Here is a 16,002-nt window from a genome sequence, read left to right as displayed (position 1 = left end):
TATATGTCCCTTGCTGGAAAAAAGAATGATTTTAAATGGAATCAGAAGAGACCCCAAATTGCTAAGGAAATGTTGAAAAACAAAAACAAAACTGGCGGCATCATGTTACCTGATTTCAAGCTTTGCTACAAAGCTGTGAACACCAAGACAGCATGGTACTGGCATAAAAACAGACACATAGACCAATGGAACAGAGTAGAGAGCCCAGATATGTACCCTCAACTCTATGGTCAAATAATCTTCGACAAAACAGGAAAAAATATACAATGGAAAAAAGACAGTCTCTTCAATAAATGGTGCTGGGAAAACTGGACAGCTATATGTAGAAGAATGAAACTCGACCATTCTCTTACACCGTACACAAAGATAAACTCGAAATGGATAAAAGACCTCAATGTGAGACAGGAATCCATCAGAATCCTAGAGGAGAACGTAGGCAGTAAACTCTTCGATATCAGCCACAGCAACTTCTTTCAAGATATGTCTCCAAAGGCAAAGGAAACAAAAGCGAAAATGAAATTCTGGGACTTCATCAAAATCAAAAGTTTCTGCACAGCAAAGGAAACACTCAACAAAACAAAAGGGCAACCCACGGAATGGGAGAAGATATTTGCAAATGACAGTACAGACAAAAGGTTGATATCCAGGATCTATAAAGAACTCCTCAAACTCAACACACACAAAACAGATAATAATATCATACAATAGGCAGAAGATATGAACAGACACTTCTCCAATGAAGACATACAAATGGCTCTCAGACACATGAAAAAATGTTCATCATCACTAGCCATCAGGGAGATTCAAATTAAAACCACATTGAGATACCACCTTACACCAGTTAGAATGGCCAAAATTAGCAATACAGGAAACAACATGTGTTGGAGAGGATGTGGAGAAAGGGGAACCCTCTTACACTGTTGGTGGGAATGCAAGTTGGTGCAGCCACTTTGGAGAACAGTGTGGAGATTCCTCAAGAAATTAAAAATAGAGCTTCCCTATGACCCTGCAATTGTACTACTGGGTATTTACCCCAAAGATAAGATGTAGTGAAAAGAAGGACCATCTGTACCCCTCTGTTTATAGCAGCAATGGCCACAGTCGCCAAACTGTGGAAAGAACCAAGATGCCCTTCAATGGATGAATGGATAAGGAAGATGTGGTTCGCATACACGATGGAATATTATGTCTCCATCAGAAAGGATGAATACCCAACTTTTGTAGCAACATGGACGGGACTGGAAGAGATTATGCTGAGTGAAATAAGTCACGCAGAGAGAGTCAAGTATCATATGGTTTCACTTATTTGTGGAGCGTAACAAATAACATGGAGGACATTGGCAGATGGAGAGGAGAAGGAAGTTGAGGGAAATTGGAAGGTTAGGTGAACCATGAGAGACTATGGACTCTGAAAAAGAACCTGAGGGTTTTGAAGGGGCAGGGGCTGGGAGGTTGGGCTAGGTGGTGGGGAATAGGGAGGGCACGTATTGCATGGAGCACTGAGTGTCGTGCAAAAACAATAAATACTGTTATGCTGAAAAAAAAATTAAAATTAAAAAAAAAAGTGTAGCTTAGGTTCTTAAAGGTAAGTCAGCTGTCAAATAATATCCTACTTTTCATGCATAATATGTAAGAATGTAGAGAGAGTTTTTAAAAACAAATATAGAAACTGAACATTCAAAACATTTTTGTGTTAAATATTTCCTAATAATTCATGAAAAAAGCAGATGATAATTATGTTTAAGCTCTGTTAGAGTTTTATCTCTTGCTAGACCATCTCAGATTTTTTGAGAACTTAAGTATATATTTAAAAATATTTTTTAAGACAATTTTTTCAGTGTTCCAAGATTCATTGTTTATGCACCACACCCAGTGCTCTGTGCAATACATGCCCTACTTAATACCCACCACCAGGCTCACCCATTCCCCCAAAACCTCCTTTCCAAAACCCTCAGTGTTTCTCAGAGTCCACAGTCTCTCATGGTTCCTCTCCCTCTCCCATTTCCCCCAATTCACTTTTCCTTTCCTTCTCCTAATGTCCTCCATGTTATTCCTTATGCTCCACAAGTAAGTGAAACCATATGTTAATTGACTATTTTTTCCTTTCTCACTAAATTTTTAGATACTATTAAATCTAGAATAAAATTAAAGCTGACTTCTCTATGAATAACTATGCCAACAAAAACATTTTACTTACTGTTGTTTTAAAAACTAGTAAGTTTCATGATTATAAGAAAAATAAAATAATTTTAAAAATAAAAGTAAAAATTCATGATAATATTTATGATATAATCTTGTTATATTAAAGCAAACTGAAAATATCAATTATATCATGTACAAGAACACTGTTAATTATTAACCATTAATATTGGTGCAACAAGAAATTCTTATTAGCATAGGTAATTGTAGCACTCTGTAAACACAGGCATATGAAACTGAAACTATGATTTATATAAATATGAACGTAAATTAGCAACAAATGAAAATCAAATTTGATACTTTAAATGTGACAGTAAGAGTTGAATACATATGAAGCTGGAATTTCAAAGGAATATACAAAAATAAAGTTTATTATATATAAACAACCAAAAAGAAGAAGAGAACGATATTATGATATTACAAGTTGAATTAAATACCTCAGAAAGCTTTTGAGGATATGGGGAGACATTAAGAAACTCAAAAACTAATAGTAGTAGTTAATAATAATAAAAAAAGAAGTAGTTAAGAGTAAGAACAAATGTAACAATGTTTATAAAATAGAAGAAAGAAATTAAAGAGAAGACAAATTATCTTAGAAAATAAGACTAAAATAGAGGGTATTCAAGGGAGAATAAATTGATAATAATGCAGGAAAATAACCAAAAGAATGCATAAAATTAAGATCAGAGGGAGGATGGGTAAAGGGAAAGACAAGCAAGGAAGTTCTAAAATTTAGTCTCTGAGGAGAAACAAAAATTGAAATAAAATGTTATTTAAAATTATATTTAATAAAAACTTTGTTTCTGGGAGTTTTTAAACCAGTGAGTATGTTTCAGTTTATGTAAAAGGCTTAATTTCCTTGGCAGAATTTGTATTGGTATTGCCTAGTCATTGTTACCATGTATCAAACAAATAAATACTTTAAATAATAAATATAAAAAATTGTAAGAATTTCTCATTACTCTCTGGAACTCTTGTCAGCAGTAGACTAATAAATGAGTAATGACAAAGACATGTTTAATTTGAAGGACAGAGCAAATTAAAAATAGCAGAGATTATGATTCTGCTTTGGGTAGATATCGCCAAAACAAAGCATCTTCAGCAATAAATCATCTAGACATTTCAGTAGTGTTCTGTTTTAAGCATTGTATACTTACTGTGGACTATTGAGGTATTTATTGATTTCATGCTCAATTTATATATTAACTTGTTTAGAGTTCACATTTAGAAGAAAAATGTTGTCTTCCTATATAAAAACAATGCATATCTTTCTATTTTTCAACTCTACTCTTTTGACTTTCTGTGGTATTTATATTTTTGACATATAAAGAAATGTATATATTTAATGTATGCAATTTGATAAGTCTGGACATATGTAAACACATGTGATACTATTTCTACAATCAAGAAAGAGGCATATTTGATACCTCCCAAAGTTTCCTCAAGTCCTTTTGTTTTTCTTTCGTTTTTGTTTTTTGTTTATATGTTGGAACCCTTAATATTGTTAAAATATCTATACTGTCCAAACTGATCTGTAGATTCAATACAATCTCCATCAAAGTTCCAAAGATGTTTTTTACAGAAATAGAAGAAAATCCTAAAGTTTATGTGGAATCACAGAAGACTCAGACTATAGAATAGTCTAAGAGATCTTGAAAAAGAAAAAAGCTAGTGGCATTATACTTCCTGATTTCAAAATATATTAGAATTGCAGAAATTAAAACAACATAGCACTGGCAAAGAGACAGATATATAGACAAAAGGAATAGAATAGCTCATATACAAACCCACATATACAGAGTCCAATGATTTTTAATAAGGGAATAACAAGAATATACAATGGTGAAAGGATTGTTTCTTTAACAAAGCATGCTGGGAAAACTGTAAATCCACATTCAAAAAAAGAAAAAGAAAGAAAGAAAAAGAAAGGAAGGGAAGAAGGGAGGGAGGTAAGGGGTTAATATTATACATAGAACCAACAACTCAATAACAACAACAACAAAAACATAACCTAATTAAAAAATGGGCCAAGGAAATGAACAGACATTTCTCCAAAAGAGAGTGGTAAAAAACACTTAACAAAATTAAAAAAAAAAAAAAAAAAGACAGAAGGAAATTGGGAGATTTTAAAACTCTGTAGTGTTTAGAATTTTTGTTTTATAGTTTTTAAATTATTCTTTTAATTTTTATTAATTTTTAATTTTTATTGTAGTTGATGTATAATATTGTATCAGTTTCAGGTATATAACAGTGATTTGATAATTATATAGTTACTGTCTGTCGCTATACAAATTATTACAGAGTTATTGACTATACTCCCTATGCTCTCATTCTTGTGATTTATTTTATAACTGGAATTTTGTACCTCTTAATCCCTTTTACCTATTTAGTGCATCCTCTCACCCCCTCTCTAGAAACCGTCATTTTGTTTTCTGTATTTATCAGTCTATTTCTATTTTGTTTGTTTGTTCATTTGTTTTGTTTTTTAGATTCCACATATAAATGAAATCATATGGTACTTGTCTTTCTCTTACTGACTTATTTTACTTAGCATAATACTGTCTAGGTCCATCCATGTTTTTATGAATAGCAAGCTTTGATTTTTTTAATGGCTGAATAACATTCCATTGTGAATATGCCATATCTTCTTTTTGTATCAAAACTAAAATTGTTATATATATTTTGAGTCCGGTATAGTCTACCCAGAGCATTTATTATATTCATTTCAGGTGTACTTACAGTGATTCAACAATTCTATACATTACTCAGTGCTTATCATTATAAGTATACTCTTAATCCCTATCCTCTTTCCCCCACGCCCCCACCTACCACAACTCTGGTGACCATCAGGGTTTTATTTCCTATAGTTAAGAGTCTGTTTTTTGGTTTGTCTCTTATTCACTTTTGTTTCTTAAATTTCACATTGAGTGAAAATATACTTTGTTGTCCATTCATCTATAACATAACTTAGATTATTTCTGTATCTTGACTGTTGTAAATAATGCAGCAATAAACATAGTAGTCCATATTTTTTTTTCAAATTAGTTTTTCTGTTTGTTTGTTTTCTTCAGGTAAATATTCCAGGAGTGGAATAACTGGATACTATGTTGTATGGTATTTCTCATTTTAATTTTTTGAGGGAACTCCTTTCTGTTTTCAGTAATGGTTGTATCAATAACATCTCACTAATAGTGAAAAAAGGTTCACTTTCTTCACATCCTCACCAGCACTTGTTATTTCTTGTTTATACACACACACACACACACATACACACCATTCTCACTGGTGTGAGGTAAAATCTCTTTGTGATTTTGCATTTCCAGGAAATTTGCATTTCCTTGATGATTAATGATGCTGAGCATTTTTCATGTGTCTGCTGGCTACCAATATGTTTTCCTTAGAAAAATGTCTATTTGGGTTTTCTGCTCATTTTTAATCAGATTTTTTTTGTTTTGATTATTTCTTTGTTGATTGCACAAGGTCTATTCTTGCCTTGACCTTGATTTCTTAGAAATGTCTCTAGTGTTTCTTCATAAAGGGAGACTGGTTTGGGGCTCAGTGTTTACCAATATTTTAACTTAATTTAAATCTAATTTAATTTAGTTTGCTTTTCTGCAAGGACTGAGATGAGTCTCAGGGACATAGCAAAGTCTTAGGGATAGAAACTGGGAGAGACCAGCAGCACAGACTCAAGGTAGGCCCGTGATCTTCACTGACTGCTCATCATAGCTGTAGCAGAAATGAGAGATAGGCTAAAAGTCACATTATGAGGCACAGACGCACACACAAATCTGATACTTTGCTTTCTTTGCCATGTTCAGAACTTCTCATATTCCATATTAAACCTACTCTGGCCCTGACTCTTCAAGGTGTTGGTTGTGCCAATCTCTTCAAAAAAACTTAGTATCCAGAAGATTGTTAAGTGACAAACGATAGTCTTTTCTTCTACAGCTGATTCTGGGTGTGTGATTGATATTCATCATCTCCATCCTCTCCCAGCCATTCTGTGTTTCCCTCACTGTCAGCCAACACTTCAGCATATCTCATAAGTATGCTTATGTTTCATTTCCCAAAGTTTCATTTCCAAAGAGTGTGAGCCCTGGTTTTCCTGCTCTTTATCAGGTGGCAACTGAAAATTTACTCTTTTACCACCAGATATAGAAACAACAAAAGATGGCTCAGTGAATCTTCCAAGTTCTAGCCTTCCCCATACAGCATCAAATCTAAATCTTTGTGATAACTGATTTGATTACCTCAAATAGTATAAATTTCCTTCAATTAATATTTCATTAAATTGAATAATTGAAATGCATAGTTTTAAATTTATCATAATCCTTTATTTGTCCTCTGGTCAAGATGCTGCAACCCAGGAAACTAGTTCTTCAAGCCAGAATAAACCAAAGTTGTGGGGACAGGAAACAAAATCTGTGAGTCACTGGAATAGTCCTCTTCCTACCTTCAATTTCTAGATCCATCTGAAGCTATTCGGGACACAACAATTGACATTAGCCATTGTTTAAACAACTTGAAGGTCAGAGCCCTCAAATTACACTCTTAGTTCTGTAGCTGGGTTCTTACCTGATCTATTAATAACTTATTCTAATTTTTTATGAAGCTGTTCTAAGACAATGAAGGACTGGAAGTTCTCAATGCCACGCCTCCCTTATATAAAGTGCTAGATGCCAAATTCCATGCTTATAAATCAGGCATTTGAAAACTATTGGATAATGATGCTACCTGAGCACTGTGAGAAGGGGAGACAAATAAATGTTTGTAACTGATATCAATTCCAGTAAAGAGAGTGGTTCTCCTCCCCTGGGTAAAAGAGGTGCAGTGTATTCAACTTGTCATCAAGTGGCTTATGTGGTCTTCATCTGGGATGGTATTACATGAAGGGCCTCACTGTGGTCTCCTTTGTTGGAATATCAGACATTTTGGTTCCAACCTTGGTGGTGTCAATTGTAGCACCATGGCTGCTCTGTTATTTATTCCATTATGGTGGCAGTAGGGAGGATTTCTGTGGCTTCCATTGCTCAAGTCATCCTATCCACCCAGTTTCTTAGTGCCTCCTCTACATTCTTTTGTGGGTTTTGACGTGAGACAAAGAGTTTCACACATAGTGCACACTCCCATGAGTCCATTTGTACATTTCTTTCCTAGACCTCTTAGTTCCTATTTTCCCTAATTCTATCCTCCCAGGCTCTTGATCAAATATATATATATATATTTGATCAAATATATATATATATATTTGATCAAATATATATATATATATTTGATCAAATATATATATATATTTGATCAAGATATATATATGATGTATATATATTTTATATATATATATTTTTATATATATTTGATCAAGGTATATATATGATGTATATATTTTTATATTATATATATTTATATATATTTGATCAAGATATATATGTATATATATATTATATATTTTTATATATATCCTTACTTCAAGTCCATATTCCCTCCACAGAAAGTAGACATGCAAGAGTACTGCTCAAAACTCTTTTGACTAAGAGTTCTTTTCTCACCATTACTACTAAAACCCTCCTTGAATGGACCTTTAGCATTGCAGTAGTGAATTTTTGGTTTGCATTAACATATCATGTTGAACTCCAGCTCTAAAATTTGTTGTCCTTGTCAGTTGGTCACAGGGAAATGTTCATAATGTCTTAGTTGGTGGTTGATGGAGGTATTTCAGTGTAACAGAGGTAGATAAAGCATAGACTAGGACTATACTTAACACTTAGGTTAAACCCACTTGGTTGTAATATGTTGTTATATTTATATATTGGTGAATGAAATTAGCTAACATATTATTGAAGAACTTCAGTCTGAAGAATTATTTTTCTGTCAAGTTTTTGTCTATTTTTGGCATCAGAGTAATAATACCAGCTTCATACAATAAGATAAGGAGTGTTCTGTTATCTTACATATTTTGGACAGGTTGTGTTGAATTGTTAGTATTTTTCCTTAAATGTTTGGCAGCAGTTATATGGGTCTGCATTTTTCTCTGTTGGAAAAGCTTTAACTACACATTAATTTCTTCATAAGATATAGGACAAGTTAGCCATTTTATTTCCTCTTGACTGAGCCATGGCAGTTTGTTTTATCAAGCAAGTTGTCCATTTCATCTAAGTTTTGTCATGGGATTTGTACTGTGCTCTTATCCTTGGGGTCTGTGTTAATGTTCTCCCTGTTTTTTCCAATAATTGCAATGCGTGCCTTCTTTTTTTATAGTCAGTTTTTTTTAAAGCTTTTATTCATTTATTTGACAGAGAGAGAAATAGCAAGAGCAGGGACACAAGCAGGGGGAGTGGGAGAGGGAAAGCAGGCTTCCTGCCAAGCAGGAGCCCAATGTGGGGCTCGATCCCAGGACACTAGAACCATGACCCACGCTGAAGGCAGATGCCTAACGACTGAGCCACCCAGGCTCCCTTTTATAGTCAAGTTTTGTCAATGTTGTTGATATTATCAAACACACAGATTTTGTTTCATTTATTTTCTTCATTATTTTTCAGTTGTCAATTTTCTTGATTTCTGTTCTTATTCTTTTCTTCCTTATATTTGTTTTGGATTAATTTATTAATGTGTGTTTTTTTTTAATTTCTAAAGTGGGAGGCTTAAATAATATCAAAGATTTGAGATCTTTATTCTTCACATACACAAATATTTAATGGCATAGATATCCTCTAAATACTGCTTTAGTCGTATTAACAAAATTTTAATATGTATATTTATTTTTTTATTATATGAAAACATTTTATAATTTTCTTGTTGATTCACTCATTATTTGTTTTGTTTAATTTCCAAATATTGTGAGTAATTTCTTTTTGGTTAGCTTTGCTTTTAATTCCATTATTAGCTTAGGACATACATTCACTAATTCCAATGCTTAAATTTGTGAAGTTTTGTTTTATGGAGCAGAATATGTTTATGTTAGGGAATGCTCCATGTGTACTTGAAGGAATATTTAATGTGTTCTTAGTAGACTCTTTAAGTGTCAATTAAATCATGTTGGTTGATACTAATTTTCAGATCTTCTTTATCACTGCAAGTTATCTGAAGCTCTATTGTTTTGGGATAATTGATATCTTTATATCATCTACTCTTCATCTTTGGGAATATTTCTGTGCTTAAGTCCATTTAATCTGATATTAATGTAACTATTTCCACTTTCTCTTGATCATTTTTGCTTAGTATGTAATTTTCCATCTTTTAATACCAACCCCTTTATATTTGAAACACGTGTTTTATGTGTAGTTTATAGATGTTTGTGGTTAGACTTAACTTCTTTAATGATTTTAATCTGATGATTTCTGTGTTTTAACAGGTTTTCATAATCTATTACAAATACTTTAATGCAGATGTAGTTGGATTAAAGTCTACCATCTTGCTAGTTGTTTTCTATTTGTTCCATCAGTTCATTGTTGGAGTTTTCCTCTCTTTCTCTGCCCTCATTTTCATTAACTACTTTTAACTTTTAGCATTTTATTTTAATTCCCATAATCTTATTATTCTTTTTTAAAATTTTTAGTGGTTTCTTAAATGTATTTTACTTCTTTATTAATGAGAATCTACCATCATATAACCTTATACCATCACTTCATTATAATTTAAGCAATTTACAATATACTTTTAATTCTTTCCTTACAACATTTGTACTATCCTTGATACACATTTTAATTATACTTGTGCTATGAATACTCACTAAAGCATGAGTATTTTACTCTAGAGAGTGAATTATCATTACATGCAATGAAAATTAAGAAAAATCCCACAAAATTTGTAGTTACCTCCAATTGCTCCACTTCCTACACTCTTTATTTTTTTGTTCAGATCCAGATTTCTGTCTCTTAAACAATTTTCACTGCCTAAAGAATCTTCACTAGTATTTCCTGTAATCCAAGTCTGCTGGCAACATATTCCTTCATATATCATTGGTAAATGAAATATCTACTGTAATCTTTCTCTTTATTCATCTGTATGAAATGTGTTTTGTTTCTATGAGTTTTAAAGATTTTTCCCTTTTACTTGAATTGTGAGCAGTTTATATATAATATCCCTAGATATACCTAAGTGTTTTGTTTAATTTGTATTTCAATAGTATTTGATGTTATCTGGGCTTCTGGTTCTGTGAGTTTTGTGTTATTATTTTGAAAAAGGTATCTATTTTTATAAACATTTTGTCCTTTTCTTTTTTTATTCTGGGATTTTAAATATATATATTAAATTGTTATGAATTCATTGACTTCCTTCTTGTTTCTGTATTTTTTTCCCTACCATTTCCACTTCCTACCATTAGCACTTTCTTCTCTGTTAAAATTACTTATCTGACCTTGAAAAGTCCCCCTTTTCCACTAAAGCCCTTAATATGTAAATCATAGTTATTTTTAAATCTTAAAATGCAGCTGACATTTCCCAGGGTCATCTGTAATTCTTTCATATTTCTAAATATTGAGCATATATATATATATATATATACACACACATACCTCTTTACAGAAAAATTGAAATGCATGTTCAAAATTAGTGTTGATTATTAATGGTTTCAACAAAATTAAAACAGTGTATTAATATTGCAATCTTGCATCAGTTATATACAAATACAATTTCAATTAGTCCTAACAGTATTTTGTTTTATGCAAAGCAAAGAAAGATTATATGTAGAAATAATGAGGTGGCCATTGTATATCTACTTAATTTGATTTTAAATTGACAGTAATGTCATCTATCAACTTGGGGAGGATAGAATAAAACATGCCAGCAAACAGAATTGGTCTGAAATACATTAATATCAGTTTTGCCTTCTCACTATAGATTATAAATAAGAAATTTAAACAATAAAATGCAAAAAATCCAATGTGTTTTATTGGATTGTAAGTCTTGATTTAAACTAGCTTTTTAGTAATATATTCTCCACACATTTAAATTTTTTCTGACTTGATTGGGGAAAATAAATTGCCTTCAATATTGCAATCAGATTTTCCTCTGAAGGATGTGACCTTCATGGCAGTCATTCTTCTCTATTACCAAAGAAATGTTCAGGCAGGTGTACGTTTACAATTTCATCTTCACTGAAAATACTAAATGTTATCTTTAAACATACAACTTTAAACTTGAAAGATTATGTTTTATTTTTTATACAAAATAGGAAAGATTAAGATGAAGCTTTTTATTCTATAATGTATTTTCCATCAAGGATATATGACCAGTGAAATTTGGAAGCAATAACATATTAACAATATTCTGTTTTGAATTTAAAGGAAAATCTTCAAGTAGTTTTTGGATTTGTCTTAAAGGTCATCTAGAAGTATCCAGGGATCTTAATATACCAGAGCCAAATATTTGATTTTAATGTAGTACTTTGGGGGTAACTGGGTGGCTCAGTGGGTTGAGTCTCTGCCTTCAGCTCAGGTCATGATCTCAGGGTCCTGGGATCAGGCCCCACATCAGCCTCTCTGCTCTGCAGGGAGCCTGCTTCTCTCTCTCTGCCTGTCTGTCTGCCTACTTGTGATCTCCCTCTATATCAAATTAAAAAAATTTTCTTAATGTAGTACTTTGCAATTGACTAGAGCTATACTACTTATCCTTTCTAGTTTTAATCTTTTTCTCTGGGAGAAATAAATGAATTTTATTATGGTAATCAAATCTTTGTTAAGAGTCTGAAATGCAAGGCTATTTAAAACATGTATATCTTGGCCTTTACATTAAACTGCTCTAATGATCCCTGGTTGTTATTAATTTTAATTTTAATGAATTAGAATTCATTGTAGGCAAGGAAATACTACTGCTGTCATTTCAAAATATGATTTGTCATATAATATGGAGTCTTCTTCCCTATTATGTTACAGTCCTTTCAATGAACATGCAAAATTTTATTTTTACTACCAAGGAATCTCTAACTATAAATGAGGACCCTTGCATTTGCATACTATTAACAGCCTACATATGAACAAGTGTAGTTGAATATCACCTCAAATTTCATTGTCTTATCCAACACAGGGGACTTAGAATAAAATAATAAAATTAAAATATGTGACAACTTGATCATAAATCCTAATGTAAATTCTGTAACTATTCCTCCCAAAGATCCTTAAGAGTGTAACACTTAGGAACTGAAAAAAATTCTAAAAGTGACAAAAGATATGATAACTGAGGAAGTATCCTGGAATAAAAAGAATGCTGATTCAAGGACAAATATATGAGAATTCTTCCTGCTACAAATATTTGGCAGCAGTATTCCTGTTTCTAAATCTTTTTTTTTTAATGTTTTATTTATTTGACAGAGAGAAATCACAACTAGGTAGAGAAAGAGGAGAAAGCAGGCTCCCCGCGGAGCAGAGAGCCCGATGCAAGGCTCGATCCCAGGACTCTGGGATCATGACCTGAGCCGAAGGCAGAGGCTTTAACCCACTGAGCCACCCAGGCGCCCCTCCTGTTTCTAAATCTTAAATACTAGTCCGTTTGGCATAATTCTTCTCCATCATCATCATCATCACGCCATTTTTTGCAGCTAGCACTTACTATTATATTTGTTATATATATATTATACACTCTTACTAACATGAGCCCTCATCCTCTCATCTCTGAAAGACAGGAATTTTAATTTTGAAACTATTCTGTAGATAAAAAGAAGCCCAGAGGAAAGCAACTTGGTCAAGTTCACTCATTGAGGATCTAAAGACATCCCTTTTTTTCACAGCATTGTGTTTGATTTTAAAATTGGAATAGAGATAATGGGGAAATGTACATCCCCTAGATTACACAATCAAAATTTCACTTCCACTCCATGTTAAATTTATCATCATTTTTCTTGTTTTAAAAACAAGCAATTTTGAAGGAGTAATTGATTTTTCATTTACCTCATTGCTCATATTCCCTGTTACCAGGGTTATTTCTTCCCTTGAAATATCCCTTATGTGTGTCCTTCTCTGTTTGTTTCCATCACACTAATTCATATCCCAATCTCAAAACATCATAGTGGTCTCTTTTCCTTTAGCTTCTAATTCATCCCCCTGCCACCTAAATCCTTCTAAAACATTACATTCATCAGATGACTTATGATCAAATATTGAGAAGATCTCCACAGTTCCTGGTATAGTTTAGGCCTTCATCATTGTGTCTCTTACAATTTTAGTATATGTGCTGCCGAAGCGAGCACATTGTGTCTCTTACATAGACTAACGAAATCATTCTCATTATCTCTAATCTTGCTTCTTTCTAATATCTTAGCCACTCTGCTTCCTTAGTAATCTTATTGAAAGGCAAATTTGACCATGTTTTTTCCTTATACCAATGACTCAATGACTTCTAAATATTAAAGGTAGATCCAGTCTCTTTTGCATGTGAAGAAGACTTATAGGTCTTTTCACAATTGCGTATTTTTGCCCTAAGATTGATTTGCCATTTTCTATCACTGTACTGACCTCTGTATATTTTTTCATGGTGACTCTTGACTAGAAATTTTTTAGACTATCATCCTCCCACTTGCACTTTCTCTTCCCTTCCCATCTCCTATACTTTACTACACATCTCATTTTGGGGGGTTCAGCTTAAGACTGTATCTTCTAAATAAAGCATTTCCTATTCTATTCATTCTTATGACCCAGACTGGATTGACTACCTTTTTTTCGTTTGTTTGTTTGTTTGGTATTGAGGTAAAATTTATTTAACATAAATGTAACCATCTCAATGTGTAAAATTTAGTGGCATTTAATACATTCACAGTATTATGTAGTTATGGTCTGTATCAACTTTGAGAATAGTTTCATCATTCCCCTAAAAAAAGCTTGTATGTGTTAGGCTTGAGCAGTTGGTGTCATATCTAAGAATCTCTTGCCAAACCGCAGGTCATGAAGGTTTTCTCCTGTTTTCTTCTAAGAATTTTAGTCTTACCTGATACATTTAGGTCTATGATCCATTTTGAGTTAAATGTGGTATATGTTGTGACACAGGGGTCCAACTTCATTCTTCTTTGGATATTCAATTGTTCCTGCACAATTTGTTGGGAAGATTATTTTTAACTATTTGGATGGTTTGGGAACCATTGTTGAATTGGCTGTAAATGTATGAATTTATTTCTGGACTCCCAGTTCTATTCAATTGGTCTTTATACCTATTTTATGCCAATAACACATGCTTCTGGTAACTGTAGCTTTGTAGTAAATTTTGAAATCTGAAAGACTGAGTTCTCCCACTTTTTTTTCTTTTCTAGATATTTCATTTTAGGAGCCATCTATAATTCCATGTAAATTTGAGAATTAGCCTTTCCATTTCTGAAAAAAAATTATTGAAATTTTAATAGGGATTCATATCATTGCATTTGTAGAAATCGTTCTAAAGTACTATTGTTACTTTAATGATACCAAGTCTTCTGATCTATGTTTTTTGTTTACTTAGATTGACTTTAATGTCTTTCAGTAATATTTTATTATTTTAAGTGTATGAATCATTCAATAGCGTGATTAAGTTTAGTCCTAGGTATTTTAGTGTTTTAGATGTTATTATGAATAATCACTTCTCAGCCTTTTGGCTAAGATCAAGCGTAGATGTTATTATGAATAGAATTATTTTATTAATTTCCTTTTTGAATTGTCTATAGCTAGGTACAAAAATACAACAAATATTTGTGTGTTGATCATGTGTCTTATACTTTGCTGAATTTTCTTATTAGCTCTAATAGGTCTTTTTGTGGATCCTTAGGATTTAATATATATCAAATTATGTTAGTTAGTTAGTTGGTTTTACTTTCTCCTTTCTGATTTTGATGTCTTTTATTTCTTCTTCCTGCTGAATTACCCTGACTAGAACTACCAGTACAATGGTGAACAGAAGTGGTGAGAGTGCACATTCTTACCTTTTTCCTGATCTTAATGAAACTTTCAGTTTTTAACATGGAGAAATAGTAGATATATATTTTCCATAAATGCATTTTATCAGGGAAGAATTCTCTTTTTTTTTTCAACTTTGTTGAATGTTTTTATTATGAATGCATATTGGATTTTTCAAATGACTTTTCTGTGTCAATTGAGATCATTCTTGTGATGGTTAATTTTTTGGTGTGTTACATTGATTGGGCTAAACAACATGCACATAGGAGGTAAACACTCTCAGGATGTGTTTGGCAGTGTGTCTCTGAAAGAAATTAGCATCTGAATCAATGAACTGAATAAAGAATATCACCTTCAATAATGTGGGTGGGCATTTTCCAATCTAATGAAGTCCTGATAGAAAAAAAGGGTGAGAGGAAGGATGAATTCATTCATTCTTAAGCTCCGTTTTCCATCTTGTCCTGTCTTCAGACATTGGCACTCCTAATCCCTGGGTATTCAAACTCAGATGGGTCAGACGTGTTTACATGTTCGGCTGTGCATCATCACCCAATTCTTAGGCCTTCAGAATCAGACTGAATTATACCACTGCCTTCCCTTGCTCCCCAGCTTGACGGCAGACTATGGGACTTCCTGGTATCCATAACCATGTAAGTCAATTCTTATAATACATATATATATATATATATATATATGTATATATATATACACACACACACACACACACACATACGTATATATATATATATACGTGTGTGTGTGTGTGTGTGTGTATGGTATTGATTCTGTTTTTCAGAGAAATCTAAGAAAATCATGTTTCATATTTTGTTGTTTTTTTCCTTCATTCTACTAATGTTGTATATTACATTGGTTGATGTTTCTATGTCGAATCACTCTTGCATTCCTCAGATAAATCTCACTAGAGATCAAGATACACAATTCTTTTATATGA

The sequence above is a fragment of the Meles meles genome, chromosome 10, assembly GCF_922984935.1.
Source record: "Meles meles chromosome 10, mMelMel3.1 paternal haplotype, whole genome shotgun sequence".
NCBI classification, from domain to species: domain Eukaryota; kingdom Metazoa; phylum Chordata; class Mammalia; order Carnivora; family Mustelidae; genus Meles; species Meles meles.
Note: the sequence above shows the minus strand (reverse complement) of the source record.